We start from the raw sequence: 25,740 nt of genomic DNA on the forward strand, positions 1-25,740 counted from the left end.
AAAATGTAGTGCTATAAAAGCTTCATTTGCAAGTTTCAAACGATTTTTTCATGATTTTCTTCATCAATATTTGCTAAATATCAGTCCCATCTTTTCAAAATCTCTGATTAGGCCGATTTAAAACTCATAGTTTTAGTTTATCGCCAGTGCAAGAGGCATTCACATTTTTTCCGGTTTTGCATTCAGATTCAAAATTATATAACTTTCTATTATACTAATCAAAATACAGCCTATTAAATATTAACTCGTAAACATCGCATATCTTGATACTACAGGGTGGATTTTCGTCCTTTATAAAAACTTAAGTCATATCAGTGGTTATTAGTGAAATTTAGTTTTACTGAAAACAACCGAACCAATCAATGTTTGACTGTTAAATACATATAGGGAAGTAGTGGATATTCAAGTATAATGCGCAAAGATTATTTTTTTATTCAAACGTGTATCTTATCTGGTGGATAGCTTTTTGATGTATGTAGTCATTTGTAGTATGATGAACACCATGTTATTATTTTACTAATTTCAAATGCTTGTATATTAATTAAGTTATCCCCCATAGAAGTCTCTGAAAACTGAAGGAAATTCAGGAGAAACAATTTTAAGAGATTAAGAATGGGTGGTGTTTTATACATCATAAAACACTCTGAATTAGTGTTGTCCTGAATATTGTTTGTTCAATTTACATTAATTTGAAATATAACTATGAAGTCTTACATTGTATTTTGAGCTAAATAAATATTCATCCTAAATAATGAATGTTAATATAATAATCTGCCTTTCAAAATTCAGTTGCTATGATGAAGTTTCTCTTCAAGTCTTCCAAAGTTACTTTTCCTTAGAAAATGCTATATGTACCAGTAATGCAACCAATAAGATTATGGCGCATTTTCATAATTTTAAATCTATGTTAAAACAAAAACTGCCCCATCACTTATGATTTGATAGATTTCTTAGTGGCTTGTACTCATTGGAAATGGAAATGTAGACCATTTTTATTTTTACTCAGCGGTTCAAGAATTTCTGTTCATCGTAAGGCTTGAAGTCCTTGATTATGATCTCAAGTTCAGATGGAGATCCTTTCTACAGGGAAATCTAGAGTGTGAATCGTTTGATTAACCATTGTTTTCAAGGATTTTCAGATCACAAGCCTCAATCTTAATAATGATTTTGACCGTTAAAACTTTTGATTGAATTTTATTTTCACAGTCAGATTCAAGTGGTTATGTCAAACCTGTTTCGTAAATACGATATGGTATAGGACCTTATGATCCAATCAGATCGTCACACAGATAAGTATACGAAATTTTCCCTGTTACCCTTCAGAATCAGTTATCTAGTGAGTTATTTCTGTCTGAATGCTACATCTAATGAAGAAAAAACTGCTGTTTTACAAAAATCTGAAATTATTACAGTATTGTAATCTCTTTTATGTATTCACAATATAATCAGAAGTAATAAGGTACATAAAAACATTTTGTTAAGTATTTAGAGACAAATAACGAGCTTAAATATAATTTAGATAAGAGCACTTTTTGTCTGGATATATTATGCATACTGATCAATAATTATAACAAATTATCTAATGATTTTTGGCTTTGTTGCCAAATAAGGAATCTAGATAGAAGCTGCTTAGTGTTTGTCAAAATCGATTTCTTTTTTACTTTGACAAAGTTTTAATGAGAAGTAGGAGGTTCTTACAAATGTTTCCATTGAAATCTAGAGTCCCACTGTCTAGGGATTGACTAATTATATCCAAAGAGAACATTTTTTGATATTCTGTGCCGAATTCAGGAATGAACTTTAACTTTGCGGTGAATAACAAGCACAGTAGAAATATCTTTGTATAGTTCTAAAAAAGACTAAACCATTCAGAAAAAAACTTTTTTATTGTTATGATGTTACAAAACGCATTGTTTTAACATTCACGTTTTTAGTACAGATTGTATATAACATGCAAAGGAAATTTTCACCATAATTTACCTTATTTATATTAGACTCTCAAAGAAGTATTATGTCTTGTTATCTGTTTTTTCTACAGCAATTGTTAATTACCAGCTATCTAAATTGCTTTAGTACGAATAGAATCTATTAAGAACTCAATAAAGAGTCAGATGACACACTTAACGTTTTCAATAATAATTCATAAACTAAATTGGCGATAATCAGCCAGAAAATAGCAAGGAAGTTACAAATTAGAAAAGTAGTCATCTGAATAAACCGAGAACAACACTTGAGGCAGAATAATATGAATTCCCTATAGCTCGTTTGGCAGCAGCTGTTTACAATCATTTATGTACTTAAACGTATTATGATATAATATGAATTATGATATAATGATATTATGTATTATGATATATGATTATGATATGATGATTATTATGATATAATGTATTATGATATAATATGAAGCAATCGATATTGATAATAGAGGGAATTAAAGTCACAAAGATCATCATTACTAACTTTATATATACATATATGTTTATATTAATGCATGAACAAGTGTGAGGTCTTTTGGAAATTACAATCAAAAACATAGTAATTAAACGAAGTCCGGAAACTGATATTGTGGATGTTTTGATAACTATAGAAGTTGTGAAAAGTGTACTGATCCTCTGTAAATATACATAGAAGGTTCAGAGGAATGAGGTGGTATTGTCTAGAGTCATAAATTGAATCTAACCTGAGATTATAATAATAAATCACTTAATAATTTACTGAATAGTGACACAGGCGGTTATGTATGAATATTAATTATATCATGATTTCCTCCCATGACTTCCATTAATCTCTATCCTATGACAAAATTTTCGTAACATATTGACAAATTTATTATGAAAGATTCCATGGTCAATGTCAACAAGATTTACAGATATTGTTTAGGTTATAAGAATCTGTAGATAAACAAGATTGACTTAGCGAAATGTTTGCGGTAAATAAATAAAATTCATGAAAAATCATTGTTTTTATCATCATTAATGAAAAAGTAATTTTCTAGCTTAAGAAACATTCATTCGGTTGTATTGTTCACCATGGTTATGAAAATCTACATAATCCAACCGCATTCATGCTATATATGCGCTTCAGTTACTACATTTATTTTTTATAAACATCGATTTAGATGTTTTTCGTAGATAAAAGCTTACTGAGTATCAGCATAAAACAGTGGATTAAAGGTTCCAAAGACACTTATGATGAAGGCCATCTCTACTGTTTAGATTATTTCCAGTAACGTTTATCCATTCATGACTAATAAAAACATTTTCCTCGAACGTCAATACCATTTTTAGTATTCATTTAATGTTACTCCCTGTTCCTTATTGAGCTTGATTGTATACAAAGCCAACACTTCATAAACAAAGCGTGTGCCATAGTAGAGTAAACAGTATATCGTTAGCTAATACGGGTGTAGAACCATTTAGGAGGAAAATTGGGATATAAAGAACTCGAGATTATGACATAGATGTAAAGGCATATCGTTTTATTGACATAGTAAAAGAAACATGACATGCTACTTAAAAAATCACATTAACTTCAAGTGAAGTGCGCAGTCAGTGTGTACTTAAATTGCAACGAACTTTATTCAAAATCAAAATTCGCATTCAACATCCAAGAAGTCCAACTGTCATTTTATCTAGATTTCTTCTTAATTGTTATCATTTCTATAGAGTATACAAATACATCGTAATTGGATATGAAGATATCATTCACTCAAATGCTTAGATATAATGAAACCTGATATCCATGGTGTCTAGTGTTTACTCATAACGTTTGCTAATGTTCTTTAATTCAGAAAATAGGACCATAAGATAGAATCATATTAAAGGTTTGAGGATTTAAAAACTTGTATAACCTACACAAAGTCTCCTGATAAATATCAAATAAAATGTCAGTACAAACACACAGAACTAGAGTGATAATATTTTTCTATTTAATAGTAGTTGTCTACTCGAGTAAAATTGAGTGTTCAAACGTGAACATTAAAGAGAAAAGCATAATTTGAAGTTGGCACATGTAAAAACCTACAGTTCGTTTGCAAAATCTTGTCTCATTTTGTCTTAATATACGCTGAGACTGTACAAATATTTCCATATCAGGTTAAAAATTTCCCCCAGATAACCAGCAAACTAATTAAACATATTCTGTATATGTATTCTGTGTATGTATTATTGAAACCTATGCATCACAAAAAGGTTTGATATAAAAAGTTTTACATTAATAGATTGGTTTTGTGTAGAAATAAGGTTTATGTTGATTTTTCTGATTTAAAAAATTATGATGTACTGTGAACTTGAAAAACCATGGTCATACAAAGTAATACATAATATTAAACAAAAAGTTTCTTCGCATTCTTATATGCTAAAAGTTACTTAATTGCACTTTTTGCTAAGAAAACAAACCTCAAGCTTGTTTTTCAGTTATTCCGTACACAATACACTTCCAAATGAAGTCAGTTATGAATATCAAGCAGTAGATACTTTAACGTAAACGATGTAACATTATAGCCTTCACGTTCTTGCATAATATTGTTTTTCGAAAATCTTTTAAGTTGTTGGTTCCATTTCGAGAAGTCATGGATTCTGACATTTATTCACACTGCTTTGGCCATGAAATAATCATCTCTTCTCATTCCATATAAAAAAAGTAATTAGTGAGTGAAACTATAATACAGGACACTTATGAAAAATCACCTAATTAATCAAATGGACAGTCTTGATCTAACTTCACGTATTATTAGAATTTCAGTTTTTTGGGGTTTGAATGTCTTGCCCTAAAACATTGTCGTGTATTAAACATTGATCTATCAGACAATTAAATATGTTGTTAACTTTGGCGATATAAGGAAGTTAAATACGTAAGTCTACAGTAATGCGTTCATTCCTTGTTACATTTTAAAAACTTATTAGCAGAATCCAACTGGTCACGGTAACTCATAGTTAAAAGTGATGGCGTTTGAATCGAACGGCCCTGGGTTCAAGTTCCAGAGTGAATATCAACTCTAAGATGCAGGTACATCCAGCTGACGAGTCCCAAATACGACGAGACACACGTCCTGCATTCCAGTGATAACCACTATTCATCTCTGCTTATAATGCTTGTGAATTAGGGCAATGTCGAGGCAATACGTACAGTATGCACATATGCCAATAAGAGACTAATCAATTGCAATCCCAAACATAAGTGGGAAGATTTAACTAAACAATATCAAGTAAATTTAATTTTTACTACTGTTAAAATGTTACAACATTACATGACAAATGAAGAGGGAAATCTCAATGTAAGTTATGTACAACCAATTATTGTTTTCATATACTATTCTTATATGAAAATACCAGCAATTTATTTTGCCTCAAGGGATTTAAACCAAATGAACTGAAGGCATAAACGTTTACGAAAATGAATATTATTAAATTTGAGAAACATAGTCTATCTTCATATATTTAAGCATACAAGAATGTAATTTACTTTAAATACTTATTTAATTGAAGTAGGCAGAAAAACTGTGTATTTAATAGGTTTCATGAAGTTCCAGATGAGGAGTGTCAGTAAACAAACGATATTATACGTAAAGTCTACAGTAAAGTTTATCGAATTTCATGAGAAAATTCAAAAATCATAGTGAAAATATTACTTCCAGAGAATCATGAATAGCATTACTTTAGAAACAGATTAGATGAACTAAGCAGTTCAAAAAAGAACAACTTGGTTTTTACAACTTGTATCAGTTTATAGTCATCACTAACATCTTTGAAATCAAGACTAATTTGCCGATACTTTAACTTATCGTATTTAAAATACTTATCAATCCTAAGAAAGAATCAACAAATTTATCGAACGAGCTTTCCCATATTTTATATTCATGGTGAAATTAGTACCTAATAAATTAAATTTGGTCTTCATTATTGCACTGTAGGTGTTACAAGACTTCAGTGGCAAAACTATTCAGTGACGTGTTAAATAGCTTAACCAGTGACAAAAGTATCGACATTACTTTTATAAACGCTGTTTGAGAATTTAGTGGTAATGGTTAGCTACAAAAGATTTTTCATGTTGTATAATTGTCAAGCGAATTAAATGGGCTTTATTAACATCAATTTTAATGTGATAAATTAAGTAAAATTCAGCTAGTATCCATTATTTGTCTCATGTTCATACTGTATATGATTTTTTTAGGATCAAACACAAGTTCCATTTTTATTTCCTTAATTTTTCGAATTTTTCGTCATATGAAAATTGAATTCATTTCAAAGAAATATGGTATCACTTTCATATACTTTTTCTATGTATTCCTTTATTCTTTTGCTTTGATCATTACCATTATCAAAGCAGAGACACTAAAGCACACGTACATCTACACATATATGTGAAACAGACATTGAGACATTGTCTTTGTCTTGTTATTATTTCCATAAGTAAGCGAAAATGTTTTTGATACATAGTTTGATTAAAAGCAAGATTACGGAGTGAAGACTACCACTAAATAAAAAGCTGAAGAATAGGATATGAAGAACGATACATAATGCAGGTTCCAAATATTTATCTTAGAAAGGTGTTAAACGAACTATACATATGTTCTTATTTTGTTATTCATATGATTCAATGGTGTGTGAATGTTTTTTACAGATCCGATCAATCTGTTTGAAGTCATAGTTGGCTTACTAGCAAATTACTGAAAGTTTCTGTTCCATACACCATAATTAGTATGTTTAGTTTTTTACTGGGATCTTCAAACGTTTGATATTTTACGAAGTCGGTAATAAAATGGCATTTTAACACAAACTCTATAAAGTTTATCATTTTCCATAGTTAATTGTTTTCAATAATTTGGTATGTTTAGACCTAACCACCTTGACGATTGCAAAGGAGCGGATGTAATTTATTAATGATAAAGGTTTTGAAAATCTGTAATCAATATTGTTGTATAATAAATTTTTAAATCTTTACGTCCAGTAAATTACAGTCAACATTCATGTGTAACGTAACACAATTGTAGTATAGAGTTTACTTCAAACAGTTTACGGGAGTTTAAACGTTATGTTAAAAAGTCACCTCTTGTTCTTGTCCTTTTAGTTTATATGATGCTATTTGATCAAATATAAATAAAGCGTTGCAACTAAGTGAGACCTATTCAACTTTAAATATCAGCAAGTGTTTTTGAGTGATAACTAAGAAGCGAAACAACACTGACATTCTTCTAATTAATCTGTTACTTTTAAATTTAGTCTGTCGTGTCCCCCACTTGTGTAATCTAGTTCATATATATGATGCGCATCCACGATCGCAAACGCGAGACTCGAGTTTATGGCTCTTGGCCCCACGTGTGGATGCCTAATCTCTTGACGCCTGAGTCGTCATCAAGAGGAGTTAACGTTCAACTTCAACTAATCCACAATATTGCGCAACCTTCTATCTATTGCCTGAGATTGATAACTGTCTCATACACGATACGTATTAGAATCCACTAGACAGGGTTTCTTACTAGGATTCCAGGTGTCATATCTTGAAGCTAGTCACTAGTGAGCACGTGACTGTTATCAGTATCGGAATTTTAAATTAAATTTATAAACAGCTTATAATAAACAAATAAAAAATTGAAGAATATTAGGACTCCATCGCTCATTCACTGACATTTTTCATATGAACCAAGGTTTATAACAAGACGGTGCAGCTCTGACCATGTGTAAACTTAATAACACGCTCTGATATAAAATGACCTTGATGATATATACTTCAGGTTTATTTTAAGTTACCATGATCTCCTAGAAGATTATATCGGAGATATGCGGATAAAATGAATAATTAAATATTTGCGGAGCTTTTACACGCAGTATCAAATCCTATAGGTTCGTATGTGTAACAAAAATTATCGGTACAGCTGATTTTGATAATTTCCCTAAATTTCATAAATCCTATTAAAGGCTGTCATCTCTATCTGGCATTACTATTTTAAGGACAAAACACACTACACAAAAGGTTCTGTAAAATGAACGAAAAAAACTTTTCTCATGAGATTTTGCATCCTTAAATTAATAAATCAGAAAATACAATTTTTCATATTTTAAAAGCTGATTTATTTTCAGGTCGACTAACCGTTTTGGAAGATGTGAGAAAATATAACTTTATTTTGTCAATTAACTGGACGCCTGGAGATATATAAACGGCAAATATGTTTTCATTATTTTTTGTGAATTTTTTTTTTGCTCTATTCACTTTAACTCTTTAATAATCATAATTCAGTATCACTAAAAATGGCTGCATACATTCACTTGTAAGCATTTAGGTTATGGTGATAATGAAAATATATTTTGAATAAATCAATAAGCAATCTACTATTAGTATATGCATTGTAAACATTTTTGCTACACTATGTGGATTCGTCTACTTGTGAAGTCAGTATATTTCTGAAAATTCCAATCGGTGAACAGTCCTTGAATCATTTTGAATGTATATTCGAATTGCGATGTTCAATAGTTAAATATTGTTCGAAGTACATGACAAATGTTTTCTAATTAAGTCTTAGATATTTGTGACATACTTGGAATTGAATGACTGAACGTTCAGCAGAAAACCTTCGATTTATATGATTTACTCTTAAATAACACCAGGTAATAATCAATTTCGTAAGGTTATCAAATTTAACTACTGTTGACTAATAGTTCATTTATATCTTCACATATTTATTCCATATCTAATCAGTTTTCTGAACTCATATTCAATTAGCTTCAGACAGAAACAGAAATTCTGTTTGACTTAATGAAGTTGAAAGTAAACATTTAGTTTTCCACACAACTGTAGGAAACCAGTAGTAGAAACTCGTCTTAAAAACATTTAACAAGTAATTAACACCTTATTGTTTTTATTTAATCACAAAAAAACCTTAAATTATTATACCATAATAAAGTTTCCATGAAAATATTCACTGATTGCAAACAGTTTCACAATTTATCTTTTCGAATTAAAACTGAAGAAACTAAGTAATGATAAAGTAAGGTTTAGTTTCTGTGAAATTGAATCATCCAATCAATATTTGAAGGAGAAATGGGGAAAACGATTTTCCTTACTAATAAAAAACTCTTGGATTGATAAACTTAGAGTGAATTTTGAGAGTATCAAACTTGCTGTAATTTAATACATTTTTCTGATCTACTAGCAAGTAGTTTATCATCAAAATAGAAATCTAAAAGAATTGTATTGACCGTAATGGACACATTTGTTTCCTGCATTTTATTCAAAGTATGTGAATAATGGGACACTATGTGCTATTTTCCAAAGCTTTATTTTTAAAAATACTGAAGTTAGATTTTGTTATAAGTTATAGGCTTAGGGCATTACAAGCTGATCTTAAAGTTTGTATTTAACAGTATGTTGTCTACAATTCAAATTATAATCAGTTGTTTGAATAATCTAATTTATTGGTTCTCTGTGCATATAAAGTACTGCTAACTAAGAATACTATATTTTAGAGGATAAATTCATACATTTAATGAACTCTGTAGGTTTTCCAGATTCAGAGTATCAGAACAAACCGTAAATTTACATTCTTATTTGGGCACGTCTCAATATAATAAAAAATATTTTATTTATTGTCTGCCACGTTTCATAACTGAGACATGTTTTTTTTCGGAAAGAGTTTACTGTCTCAATTACTTAAACTAATACAGAAGTGCTTTTTGAGATAACTAGATTACTTAATTATATTGTTAGTTTTTGTGGTTAGCTCTCTTAAGGATTTCAAAAAGAAGATAATGGAAAACACGTCTGTGGGTGCGTAATGCTACACAGAACTCTTTGTATTTAATTTTCAAAATGTTAAAATAAATAAATCTATCTAGTAAGCTGCTAATCTTTATTCAACAATATGTAATGTGAACTAGAAGACTTAACGGAAACATTTTCGCACTGAATAACTACACTTTTAAGCTTTAGCTTGGAGAGGTGCGAACAAATTGCGTGTTCGCTGAACGTTTAGATTTAATAAACACAAACAAATAAACTTGTTAATATAAATCAGTAACCTGATGAACTTAAATACGGAATATTCGGTAAGCTTAAAAACTAATAGTACATGTACAGTGTTATATTAATGGTGCAATACTTTGCCAACTTTTGATCAGTAGCGTATATATAATTAGTGGAAACACAAAATATGGAGACGATTGCAGCAGATATTGACATTTATAAATGATTACATAACATGTACTTTTTGCTCGTAAGACGTTTTAAGCAGTAATGATGTTCGAACACGCTAGCGTTTTTTTGTTCACCACTCTGCTGATTGTCGTATATGAGGAAATTTCGTGATATACAATTGGTCACACATTTAGATTTACTGGTGACGAGATAAGTTAAACAAACAACTACATTGTGATATTTCTAAGAAGTAGCCATTGTCAGGCAAAAATTAAATTGCTAGGAAACTAGGTAGCTGCAAGTAAAGGGCGGGGAAGTCCGAGTAATGTAAAACGAAACACTAAAACCATAATTCACCTTAATGAGAGGAATTACAAAAATAATTAGACAATATAATGTCTTTTTACTGTACACAATATTTCGGCTTACAAACGCTTTATTCTGAAATGCATTTATATATAGAAGTCTAAAATACATTTATGTCTAAATGTATTTACATTTGAAACGTGATCATTGACTTTATTAGATCGACAGTTACAAAACTGTAAGGCTGAGACCGTTTGGTATCAAGTTTGCAGTTTTTCACCTTTTTAGTAATTGACTTCAATCTAAAGTAAATTCCCTATCTTCTAGTGATATGTGGTTAGTCTGACTTATATTTTATTTCCTTTAAAAGACAATTATTTTTTATGTGTAATTCTAATTAAATGTTTCAGACTCAAGAAATCAAATATAGCATTTCACTGGCTTTTGTCATGAGATATTACGAACAACTCGGAGATGGCTGTTAAATTGTCCATATAAGATTCCTTTAGTAAAGTTGAATACAATATATTGCACAGTGACGGAGATAGACACATTAATAAGGAATACTATTGTCAACGACGGATTGTTTTACTAATTAAACAGTTAAAGAAAATTTTGTTTGACTGTTCTGTATTCAATGAAAGTATTTGGTAATCCACTATTAAATGTTCAGGGAAAGTTGTTTTTCATGAATTTGCTTTAAAAAATATTTGGGTCAGGTCCAATTAACGTTTGGTGGCATGTAAAAACTCATTTAGGATAATGACATTTTCTTGCAACACATATACAAGTTTGGTTAACATAACATTTGTCATCAACTCCGCCTGTAGCTCCTCCAGGGGCTACTGCCGGTCCCAAGTCCGGGTAAAGGAGGAGGGTTGGGCATGGGGTTAGCGACCCCATCCCGTAGAAAATCAACTCGCTAAAAAAACGCTAACCAGAAAAAATCATTCAAACCATTCAAACTCTGCCCTGGGAGTAGAAGGAATAATTATGACGTCTCATGATGAAAGCCGAGTTCCTTCGGAAGTCATGAGGCCGATGCACCTTCTTACAACCAGAGCGACAATTTTTATAGGTACATGGAATGTCCGGACAATGTGGGAGACCGGCAGAGTCTTCCAAATTTCTGCGGAAATGAGGAAATACAACCTGGAAGTGCTTGGAATCAGTGAAACACATTGGACGCAGGTTGGACAACAACGACTGTCTTCAGGGGAACTTCTGTTATACTCCGGTCATGAAGAAGAAAATGCCCCACATACACAAGGAGTGGCACTGATGCTGTCTAGAAAAGCACAAAATGCACTTATAGGATGGGAATCTCATGGACCGAGGATCATCAAAGCCTCCTTCAAAACAAAGAGAGAGGGCATTACAATGAATATCATCCAATGCTATGCGCCGACCAACGACTACGATGAAGACGCTAAAAACCAATTCTACGATAGGCTGCAGTCAATCTTCGAGAAGTGCCCAACCAAGGACCTGACCATTCTAATGGGAGATTTCAATGCCAAGGTTGGAAAGGACAACACTGGATACGAAGACGTCATGGGACAACATGGACTGGGAGGAAGGAACGAAAACGGTGAGAGATTTGCAAACCTATGTGCCTTCAATAAACTGGTCATAGGTGGCACCATATTCCCACACAAAAACATACACAAAGCCACTTGGATTTCACCGGATCACACTACACAAAATCAAATCGACCATGTCTGCATCAACAAAAAGTTCAGGAGGACGATGGAGGATGTGAGAACCAGAAGAGGAGCTGATATAGCATCCGATCACCATTTGCTGGTCGCCAAGATGAAACTAAAACTCAAGAAGCACTGGACAATGACGCGGACAACATCACAAAAGTTTAACACGGCCTTTCTTCGAGATGCTGACAAACTCAACGAATTTAACATAGCCCTCAGCAACAGGTTCGAGGCCTTTCATGACCTACTCAATGGAGAGGGAACCACCATAGAGAGCAGCTGGAAAGGTATCAAGGAGGCAATCGTTTCAACATGTCAGGAGGTTCTGGGCCAAAAGAAGCACCATCACAAGGAATGGATCACTGTTGGTACACTGGATAAAATTGAAGCAAGGAGGAACAAGAAGGTAGCAATCAATATTAGCCGAACAAGAGCAGAAAAAGCCAAGGCACAAGCCGAATACACAGAGGCAAACAAGCAAGTGAAGAGGAGCATCAGGACCGACAAACGTAAATATGTGGAAGATTTAGCGATGACAGCGGAAAAGGCTGCAAGAGAGGGAAACATGAGACAACTGTATGATACAACAAAGAAACTTACTGGAAATTACCGTCAACCAGGAAGACCAGTGAAAAACAAGGAAGGCAAAGTAATCAACGATATTGAAGAACAACGAAACAGGTGGGTAGAACACTTCAAGGAACTCTTGAATCGACCAGCTCCGCTGAACCCACCCAACATCGAAGCAGCACCCACAGACCTCCCAATCGATATTGGCCCACCAACAATTGAAGAGATCAGCATGGCCATTAGACAAATCAAGAGTGGCAAAGCAGCGGGACCAGACAACATCCCGGCAGAGGCACTGAAAGCAAATGTAACAGCAACTGCCAAGATACTCCACATCCTCTTCAGTAAGATTTGGGACGAAGAACATGTACCAACAGACTGGAAAGAAGGACTTCTCATCAAGATACCAAAGAAAGGCGATCTGAGCAAGTGCGACAACTACAGGGGCATCACTCTCCTCTCAATACCAGGAAAAGTCTTCAACAGAGTATTGTTAAACAGGATGAAGGATTCCGTGGACGCTCAACTTCGAGATCAACAAGCTGGATTTCGTAAGGATAGATCGTGCACAGATCAAATCGCAACTCTACGTATCATTGTGGAACAATCAATCGAATGGAATTCATCACTGTACATCAACTTCATCGACTACGAGAAGGCATTTGATAGCGTGGACAGGACGACACTATGGAAGCTTCTTCGACACTACGGCGTGCCTGAGAAGATAGTCAACATCATACGGAACTCCTATGATGAACTAAACTGCCAAATCGTCCACGGAGGACAACTCACCGACTCGTTCGAGGTAAAGACCGGTGTTAGGCAAGGTTGCCTACTCTCACCCTTTCTCTTTCTCCTGGTGATCGACTGTATTATGAAGACGTCAACATCTGGAGGAATGCACGGGATACAGTGGACAGGCAGGATGCAGCTTGACGATTTAGACTTCGCGGATGATCTGGCTCTTCCATCACAAACGCAACAACAAATGCAGGAGAAAACGATCAGTGTAGCAGCAGCCTCAGCAGCAGTAGGTCTCAATATAAACAAAGGGAAAAGCAAAACTCTCCGATACAATACAATATGCACCAATCCAATTACACTTGACGGAGAAGCTTTGGAGGATGTGGAAATCTTTACATATCTGGGCAGCATCATTGATGAACACGGTGGATCAGATGCAGATGTGAGGGCGCGGATCGGCAAAGCAAGAGCAGCATACCTACAGCTGAAAAACATCTGGAGCTCAAAACAATTGTCAACCAACACCAAGGTTAGAATTTTCAATACAAATGTCAAGACAGTTCTTCTGTATGGGGCGGAGACGTGGAGAACTACGAAAGCAATTATCCAGAAGATACAAGTGTTTATTAACAGCTGTCTACGCAAGATACTTCGGATCCGATGGCCAGACACTATCAGCAACAAGTTACTGTGGGAGACAACAAACCAGATTCCAGCGGAGGAAGAAATCAGGAAGAAGCGCTGGAAGTGGATTGGGCACACTTTGAGGAAATCACCCAATTGTGTCACAAGACAAGCCCTCACATGGAATCCTGAAGGTCGAAGGAGAAGAGGAAGACCAAAGAACACATTACGCCGAGAAATAGAGACAGACATGAGAAGAATGAACAAGAACTGGAAAGAACTAGAAAAGAAGGCCCAGGACAGAGTGGGTTGGACAAAGCTGGTCGGCGGCCTATGCTCCATTGGGAGTAACAGGCGTAAGTAAGTAAGTAAGTAACATTTGTCATCAAAATATTATGTCCTAGCAACTTTCGAAAAAAATATGTCATTAGTATGTGTTCATAGGGAATGTACATTAGCAAATTACAACAACCAAAAGAATATGCATCATAGATCTAAATTTGTCACTAAATTCACTAACTATAATCACAGCGTAGACAAAAACAGATTAGTAAGTTCGATTTTTGGTTTCTTTTAACTTCAAAGTCGTATCTTTTTATTTTGCATTCCTGTTTTTCTTTGGTAATTAGGTAGTTGATGATCCTATTCACCTATTTCATTTGCTGACTTCTACCTATAACGTTTTCCAGTAATAATTACAAATGGATTTTACTAGATTATTTGATATAAATCCTTCTAACTGCTTAATAGTTTAACATAGCATATTGGCTTAAACAATGTAAAATGACCGAGGCTATACAGTTAAAGCCTGTTGAGACTTCATATTACAAATAACTTCCACTTTATACGTAGCCACAAATGGTCTCATCTGGTTCTATATAATAGGAGTTGAACAAACGACGGATAATTTTATAATGTAATATATTTAGCATAAGTTTCCTTCTCTTTCACCTAGACAATAAATGAATCTACTGAATTTTGTTTGTACTACAGCAAAACATTAAATGATACCTTACTGGAAGTCAAGGAGGAATAGGAAAGATATTATGTATATTGTAAGAAAGGAATATATATACAACTCAATAATTAAGTTATATATCTTATCTGAACGAGTTCAATCTTTTGGTGTTGTAAGTTATATTGACACATTTGGTTACTAACTAATTTATGAAAGGAACTATCCAGTTCAATGTATTCAGAATTATTTTTTGATCTATTGTTGGGTTCTTGTAGTTCTGTAGTAAAATCCCCATCTGCAGTCTTATATTCTCCTCTGCATTAAGCCATATCAGTTTCGTTCAGTTATAGACACGAAAATGTAGCACTTATTCTGCAGTTATAACAAATAAAAATATCAACGTATATTTCAAGTTATAACACAAATTGTTTTCCAATAGGAGCTATATTAAACCAAAAAAACTAGTTATGTGATCTTGGTTTATGTTTATAATGGTTTACGTATTCTACAGGATTTTTATGCACAATCTCGGAACAGTATGAAATAAGCAATTACCAAGGTAACAAAATACCTATTTTTGGCATTCTATATTTCATTAGCAAGTAAATCGTAAACATTATGTTTGTTTGTAATGTTACATACTTTCTAGAAATTAGAAGGTCTCCTAGCATTTTGGTTCTATAATCTGTTTAACTAAGTTTTACTTACCGATTATTTTCTCTATTGTTGTGTGTAAATGTTAATTGTTTCTGAAATCCGTTCTAGGTACAACAAAAGTTATTCTATCCTTCAGGTGTTATGATCGAATAATTTAATCGACCTTATAATTGTATAAGATATATAGGGTACATCTTTATCGCTTGTAATCCGGAGCGTTTATATTGCTTGAAAGAATTAAAACAAAATCCTGAGCTATAATTTAGTGTAAAACTGAAAATTGGATCAAACTCTTACATCTATACCTCAGAAGCAAAAATAGGCTCATAACAAGCATTGCTTAGGTGGAAATTCAAACACTTCAAAGCCACCGTACAGATAAATGCCACTTGTCTAGATCCACCGACGGGAGCATTACCCTAATTCATTAAAGAGCACATCAAGTACGAGTGTTACATATTTGGAATCTAGGTTATGATTGATCTTTTGCTTAGAAGATGTAAGCTATTATCCAGTTAGTTAACTTCTCGATCTCAAATCGATAAACTACATTTCTCGACCTTCTGTCAAAAATTTATTTAATGATAATAACGTATAAATACGTTAATTTTTAAACGAGTTACTGATGAACTACAAATCACTTGACAATGAGTCTATATGATTTCCAATTATATCTAGGTGACAAAATATATTCCAGTAAAAATTATTAACAATACGATTGTTACCTGTTGAATTAACATTTCATACTACATATGGGAGTCACGATATTAAAGACTCTAAAAGTCATTGCCTACCAGGAATCTAAGCTAGTCAATGGATAATGTAAAATAGGAATGAAATAAATCCTATCCGTGTTATTCTTCGTCTGAAAAGTGAATGCTACTTATAGACTGTTAACATTACGAAACAGTGCGTAGCATTATGTAATGCGTCTAGTATTTTGTCTGAATATTACTAAACAGTTTAGTTTGTCCTTTAAACTTGTGGACGCAACACTACCGTACGTTCTATTCAGACAGTAAAGACTATCGAAAAAACATTATATATTATATTTGACTTTTTCCAGCGACCGTCTATCAAGATGTTTCTTCAGTTATTAAGTTGAACATTTTCATTGTGGTAATGTAAGTTGAGATTTCTGATTTACAAGCTACCTTTTATTGGATTCTCACGATTATCTTCATAGTAGTAGATTGAATAAAGTTACATGTTCAGCAATATTTCTGGAAATGTATGTGTCTAAATTTTACACCTTCGTATACGTCCAGTATACTAATACAATGTGTAAGAAACATATTTACCTAATTGGGTGCAGTTAAATTATTTTAGAAGTATGGATTATAATCACATTGGTTTATGATTAAAAGAGGCAGAAATAATCGATTTCCCATTACTGATTATGTTTATCTTGATTTTCCCACTTAACAAAGCTGAAGTAATAAATAAACGAGAATTTGTGAAGAATTCTTATCAATTTATTTCTATTTTCTTCTTCTTTATCCATCCACCCCTATTTTTTTTCAAAGAAATCCACGTTATCTTTATGATTAATGGTTAAATCCCATGCAGAAAAATAAAATATAAACAAACATTATTTTTAAGATGATATCTAGAATTTATAAAATTTATGTGATGCATTTCATCACAATAATGAAAAATCAACTTTTTATTACAGTTAAAATAATAGAAGACAATGTTAGTAGACTGTTGTATATAGAAAACTGTAACTGAATGATGACTTTAACTACATTAATCATCAAGCAGAAATATAGAGTTTCGTAAACAACGGAGTTCTTGGCTCCTAGAAGAATTATGATATATGTTGTTGGTTTTCATTGATGACATGATTCAGAATAATAATTATTAAGAAGAATAGCATTGTAGAATAAGATTTGGCTTTCATATATGTACTATCCACAGTCAAGTGAACTTTGTGTTAAGGCTTAAAATAATTACCTCAAAATGAATCGACACCATAAAATTTTGACATGTTAATTAACTTGCGTTCGCATACATATGATAATTTAAACAAAACGAGGTAATTACTATTAAATTGATATTAAAATTACATGTGGAACTAGGTATTTTGTTATTCAAGTTATCGTATTCATCAACTCAAGTGCAATGATGTTTTCAGACGTTTCTAATTTGTTCCAACATTGCACTTGGGCATTTGTTAGCTGTATGAGTTTGTGAATCACTTTCTCATTCAAAAAAATAAAAGCGTCATATTTTTCAAACAGAAAGATTTCAAAAAATTTGCATTATAAGCAAAGATGGATAGTGGCTAGTAGTGGAATCCAGGATATGCGTTTCGTCCTATTTGGGACTTGTCAGCTGGATGTACCTGCATCTCAGAGTTGATATTCACTCTGTGACTCGAACCCAGTACCTTTCGCTTCAAACGCCATGGCGTTATGCACTCAGCTACTGAGTCGAAACGCTAGTCCTCCAACGTAACGTGCGTACTGGATTCCACTGCTAGCCACTATTCACCTTTGCTGACAATGCTTGTGAACTAAGGCTATATCGAGGCAATACGCACAGTATGCACATATGTCAATAAGAGACTGACCAGTTGCAGTCCTAAAACATCAATAGGAAGATTCAAACAAACAATACTAAGTGAATTTGTATTATAATTTGATAAACATTTTTATTTTAGAAATGATATTGTGTTCTTGATTACATAATCTTTAAAGCATCATTATTAGGTTATTTGCAATTGTATAGTTTGAACATGATAACATTTAAGCAGTGATTAATTATTTAACATGATATTTTGTGTTTTATCCGTTATTACTTTACCTGAAGTACAGAAATTTCGTTTATATATGAACTCTTTTGTTACTCTAGATAAATTTACAGAATAAAATGTATATCAAACTCTCTTATCAATTTCTTCAGCTAGTTCTTCAGTGGACAGACTTTTTCTCTGAAGACAATGTTAATCAACAATGAATGCTATCTAAAGAGCCAAGAAATATAATGGAATATTAAAGAATCGTTCCGTTTCGCTTTGGGGTTCTATGGCACTGCATTTCAGTGATCCACTGCTTCTTCTGACACCAAATATTAAGTCATGAAATAAATACGTTTTAGTCAGTAATTAGAGAAATAGTAGACTGTACTATCAAACCTTAAGAAATTGAAGATGTAGCTCATTTCCTATCCGATGCCACACGTAAATTACTTCCTCATATACAATTTTATCGACTATAAAAGTTGTAGTTTTACTATCAGATTTCGGAAATTTAAACTTGACTTTCCTCTATAGCGAGCGAACTAATGATTCATATATTTTCATTGTAGAGATTCTATGTAGTTTATTATATAACAAAAGTAAGCCATAATGTCAGTGAAGAGAAAATAAAGATACTTCTCCTCTGAAATGTCTCTCCTGTGATTGTTTGCATGAAAATTAATGTTAACATAAATAAGTACAAGAAATAAGTAGGGTACAAAAAGGTATCCTCAGAGTGAAAGAAGACGTTTCGTTTAAAGCGGTCTGATATTTTTCATTCGGTATAATACATTTTAAATAATTATAGGAATTGTAGATAATAATCGATTTAAATGTCAATGTGCTACTTTTTCATAGAAACACTTCTGTATGATAAAATAAATTGTATTTTAAACTTGGTAACTAGATCTGAAAATCTATATTTTCTCACTTTACTTACACAAGTAATTTCGGTCTGCTGCTAAAATGTTCAACTAAGCTTCATCGAGTGTAAACAACTATATCTAATTATTAGACTTGTAACTCAGTGATGAAAAAAAAGATCGGAATTGTTGGTCTATTGAAGTCATACTCTGGAGTCTATCAGTCTTAGATAATTATCACTATTTAGTCTGGCAAGATTATTCAAATGGTAAAAAATGATAAAAAACTGTTGTGTTAGAGTGATGGAATTCTTCCTTATTTGGACCTTCTTTACTGTACTTAGCTGTACTGTAAGATCTTAGTGACATAATTTAAAATTAAAACCTAATTTGTACCAGATTATATGAGCCACGTATTTTATAGATTGTCGAAAAACTAGGTACTTACATAAACTTACGAAGAATGATAAAACATCTATGCTAAGTTTTGCTATGTTGTAAATTATTTTTGTTAATCAAATGTCATTTAAATAACTGGGAATATATATATATATATATATATATATGTTTGATAACTTGAGTCAAACCTTATCCATACAAGAGTCTAATTTTATACAAGAAACCCGATCAAAATTGTTAAATCTCTTATAGTCTAACTACACTTATTGTAACTAGAAGTTTGATTTAGTTGTACGAGAATCGTATCGATCATGAGTAGATAAAGGATAAGAACATGACCCACGTCATTGTTCATCCTTATTTTTGAGAATGTTACGTAAACAGGTGTTTGACGATTATTTCTCTTCGTCCAAGTGAATCACATCTAGGTAGGCAATGTAACTGAATGTTTAACTCAAGTTTTATTTCGTATCAGGTGGATGGTGGCATGTTATTTTAACAGAAATCAAAATCATTACGAAATACTCGTTCAATGAAGAGGAGCTCTTTTATTTTGCTTATTTCGACTAAGTTGGTTATTGTGTAAATGATTTTGACATTCATTTTGAAGTTCTAAAAAGCATTATTATATCAAGATACAAACATATTAGCTCAGTAATAATCCGGAGAAATAATATCAGCTGACGTCATAAAATTTATAGTAATTACAAAATTTACTTCCCTATTCTTCAGAATCAAAGTTAAATAAAGAAATAAATTATAAGATAATAAAAGGAATCGATAAAACATGTTACTTAGTCTATTTAAAAATAGTATCTGATTCCATGTAACATTAGTATGGAATGAAAAATAATATTTATTTGTACAATAGTTATTGACATGATAAATAACATATCTGTACCCCTATTATTTGTGTTTTTGTTTTTTTTTTTCTATCCATATTTGGATACTTATATTCATATCACAAATATAAATATATTATTTTTGTACACTAGTTTGAACTATTAATGGTGACTATTTTTGCCCGGTTTCATTTCATCAACCCCCTACCTTCTCATAATTCATTTCTATAACTGAACTACATGATAAAATATTAAGGAAGAATAAAAAATTCCAAATGAAAAAGAATGATATGATTACAAAAAAAATAAAACACAATGTTTTACATCAATATAAACTATGATCATAATTCATATATATGTATAGGATAAATAGTTGTTTACTGAATGAGAGAAATGAAAGAACCTATGGGTAGGGTAAATATTGAATCATAAAAGGTAAACAGGGCATTTGTTCAATAAATGAACTAACAGTGAACAAGTAGGATAAATATACAATGTTATTTTTTTATTAAATCCATAATAATTGGAACTATTGGAAAGACCAAAATAAGTCGACGCCTAAACTCGGACCTAAATGATTGATCGACGTTAAAGTAAACTAGTACGTATGCTACATTGATATTGTGACGAACACTTGTTGATTGTACTTTAACGATGATTTGTCAATAAAACTCTCAGTCTGCGTACATATTGAACTATAACAGCCGTAATTCTTTTGATAAGACACAAGTTAGAATTTGATTATCTTTCATATGTAAACTACATTTGTGCTTATACTGTTACAATTAACTATTTTTAGTGTCAAAACGTGGTCATATGTAAGTCTAAAAACACATTTGATTGATTGCTCTTCGAGAGTACGTGGGATGGTTCATAAATATCCTATCATAGTTGAATCAGACAATAATTAAGATTTTTTGTTGACTAGAATAAACCTAATCTAAATCTAAATAAAATGAGGACTTGTCGGAAATACTGGAAGCACTTGTCATATCATCCGCTTAATCAATATTGTGGTAGATATTCATGGACAGTAGTGGCGGCTTTATAATCCCTTTATGCGTTTTCTCACTAGCCTACACATAACGTTTTCCAATGATTAAACTAAGGAACGTCAAGTCTTACGTGCTTCTCATTGTTAATTGATAACTAGCTTCCGACGATACCTCAACTTGGGTCAGTTGTTGTGAATGTCACCTAAAAATTATACAAGTCTCAGCAAAACTCTTCCCTATTCACTCGATTGTTAGTTCTGACCTAATATTATTTCGACATCGGAAGTTTGTCCATGGAGAAAATTTATCATGATAACGAAAAGTAGTTCTCGAATGTTTTCAAAACTTATATGTGTGTTTCTAACAAAAAGTGATAGGACGAACTGATCAGGAGTAAGGCAATGAGTGATTTATATTTAAAAAATTGATAAAAACGTTATCGGATTGGTGATAGCTAAATTTAGATGAAAACGTTTAGTGAAAATTCTTCGATTAACAAAACAGTACGCCAATGTATAATTGCAAAAAACGATTTATGGATAAAGTAGCATGGTCTTGTAAAACATCCGTGGAGGTTAAAAAACGATATTGAATGCAAACTTAGATCAAATGAGTAACAAGAAAATCAAGATGTATTAGGCAGATGATTTTTCACTGTAGATACAAATCTTCTCTTGATAATGTCACTTTTGTATCGAGTAACATGACAACTAACCGTAAATATTCTAAAGGCAGTGTAATGTGATAGAAAAATTATTGATTCGACGGCATGGAAGCAAATCATACATCACGTCTGCCTCTCGTTTGATAATTTTATGCACTACACGTTAAGGTGAATAAGAACAATGATTTTCATATTCGGAAATAATACATTTTTCAAGTAATCACAAATGTTTTAATTGTAGGCTAGATAACTTTCTCATCAAAGTTCCATCTTATTCATTTCAATAGTATGATATCAAAAAAATGATGTGGTATTTTGTCTGGTATTTACGAAAACGACTGAAAAGAACTTCACAGAAAATAAATCAAAACAATTTAACACAAATTCCTATCTGATCCTTCACCTTTATTTCAGAGAAGCTGATTACGTAATTTACAAACATTTATCTCTAAATCTAGTCAGGCAGTAGGGTTATTTCTGACTATGCATCTGACGTTATATTTGAAATTTCATCGAACGGAAAAACTTGAGTGTTGCACTTTAGAATATAAAAAACTAGTCAAGTTTTTAAAGTAATACTTTCAGGAACCCTTCATTAAAATGATAATATTGTATTTCATACATCAAGAGCTAATAAACGAGACAAATAGTTCACAACAGTCTTATTAAATGAAATAGAAGTCGCGTTGTTACATTCACTGTAGAAAAAAGAATGCTAGACAAAATTAAATGTTTCCAAAGTTGCCCTAATGTTCTCTTTTTTGGAGCCCGTAATACCACTAGCAAAACTGGGTTCCTGCTTTGATGTTCTATCAAGGTAACGCTCTAACAGATTTTTCAGTCCCATGGTTTCCACTTGTGCTTTGATACATAGTGGTATAGCTGTCTAAAAGTTTACTTTCACCAGCATTCTTTCTTTTATTTAGAAAGACAGTGAAATATTCTTGATAATACCATCGTTCACATATATCTTTCTTATGAACCGATTTTTAAATCGCCACTAAATAATACATAACATATATTAGTTAAAGTCAACTATTCACGAAAATATAATCTTGGGTTCACAAAAACTAGTGTCAAAAACTCCAACAACGAATTATGGTCGTTAACAAAATCACAAATGCGTTCTTCCTTAAAATGTGAAATATAACAGTCGACCACAAAAATATACGGAAAATAATGTTAGAATGCTTCCACATGTCCTGGAAAAACATAGGGTTTCATCAAATGAAACACACCTTGTGCGCTATTCCTAAATTGTGCCAAGTTTCTCAATACAGGTAAATAAATCATTACTTTTGTGGAAATATTGGTCAAAATTATAGTAGACAGCACACCGAAATTAATTTTCATTTCACAAAATCAAGAATGATTTTTTTCAAAACTTTGTCACCAGTCAGCTAGTTTTAATCAAATAAGGTAAATAAAAATAAATCAATGCAATCGTAACTTCTTTGGACAACTTATGGCTTTGAAAATATTGACTTTTAATACAGCTGAAATTTATATAACAAAATGGGATAATTTGAGGTCATAAGAAAATAGTATTGAAAAAGAGTTATTCACGGTTTTTCAAGAAAATGTTCTACCAATGTAATTATGTTTTGGTCAATACCATTTTAGATCAGTCAGATTAAACATTTTAGTATGTTAACCAACATGTGTAATTTCATAATTTAAAATGCCATTGGTTTCCAGCAAGCCAAAATAAACTTCTCTGTTAAACTGTTTTCTTATACCAGATTATAACATGGAATTGTCAGTTCTTGAACTCTTTCACAGAAACTTGACAGAAACTTTCACATCGTTCGGAACAATAATTCAAATGTTTATTTTGAAGATGACTTTAAGTTATCTAAGCAAACCGTGATTGTCATGTGAGTAGATATTAAATTTTGTCTTAGCCAGGCAACATATGACAAATTGGTTAATCGCGATTCTTATTACAATATACTGTCCCGTATTATTGGCACCATTATGCAACCACCCATGTGTCCTAATGAATACTATCATTATTTCTATTAACTTAATTTTGACACAGAACAAAAATGTGTATTTAAAAGAATGCTGACGCATCAAACTAAGATTTCGATTTTATATGATATGATGTGACAGATGACACCTTATATAATTACTTGTACTTTGTTATTATCATCTAATGTGTGGTGAGTTTAAGTAAAATATAGTCAAATCCATATTGTGTATTCTGTAGTCGATTGTTACAACTTCTTTTGTAAAATATTACTTATCAGTGTTCATCTTTGATAAATACATTGAATGAAGAAACGAACGACGTATTTGATATCTTCATATTCACAACGTTTAAGTGAATAAATTAAGAAAAGTTCTATTATTATTGGGAGATATGAACTCACTGAATACATTTGTGAATGGTTGCTCAATTTCGTGGATTGATTGAAGTTACACATTAACACCGTTGGATGCCAGCTCAGTGGTCTATCGGTTAAGTGCTCTGGCGCGAGACTGGTAGGTCCTGGGTTCGAATCTCGCGGGGCGGGATCGTGGGTGCGTACTGCTGAGGAGCCCCACAATAGGACGAAACGACCGTCCAGTGCTTCCAGGTTTCCATGGTGGTCTAGCTTCAATTGACTCATGATCTCAGCTATATAAAAATTACTAAAATCTCCACAAAACCTCCTTCTGATATTATTATTCCTTTGTATATGAACATAATTCCAAATTTACTCCAGAAATTACTTTCAAAGCCGATTAATATTAAATTAGTTCTCTTGTTAATTTATAATGAACAAAATAAATTATGTAACATACAAATTGGCAAATGTCTAAGCCAAATTAAAAGAGGACTAGTCTACATTTTTATCATTCAGATATTAAAAAGATGATAAGTTATAAGCTTTTTTCTGATGATACACGAAATAACAAGGATACCATTCATGAACTTTCATCAAAGTAAATTAATCAAAGTAATTGTCGTAAACGATTCTGAATCACTATTACATTTCTTATTAATAATTCATTGTTAAGCAAAATGTTATCTACGTTCACTTCAGTTCATTAGTAGCAAATCGATCGAACGAATTAACATTGATTTTTCCGGGCAACCATAACATAGATTATGTGAGTTAATAAAAAATCAAACCTTTTCTGATAAAGGCGATAGTGCTTATGATAAATTACAATGCAGATAAAATTTACTATTTTCATAAACCATCTGATTTATTTTGATTATCTTCGAATGAATATCTTATGTAACTTCTGCATTGCTCCATTTTTTTTTCAAGAGAAGCTCAAATCAATCGATTTTAACCATGATCTGTTGAAATCGTGAGAATAAACTTGTCCCTCAACACTCAATAGAAGTCATACTGTTATTCTCAACCTAGCTAAAATATTATTTTACACATCACATAACTACATAACATGTAAACAAACAACATTCATAGTAGTCAATATTTCTTTATAAAATGGACACACATTAGATGATGGTTGTCTTGTCCTTACCATTAATATTCATCTCTTAAAGGTTATTTACTGATTTTTATTGTTCGTCAAA

This window comes from Schistosoma mansoni, chromosome W (assembly GCF_000237925.1).
Source record: "Schistosoma mansoni strain Puerto Rico chromosome W, complete genome".
Classification (NCBI taxonomy): Eukaryota; Metazoa; Platyhelminthes; class Trematoda; order Strigeidida; family Schistosomatidae; genus Schistosoma; species Schistosoma mansoni.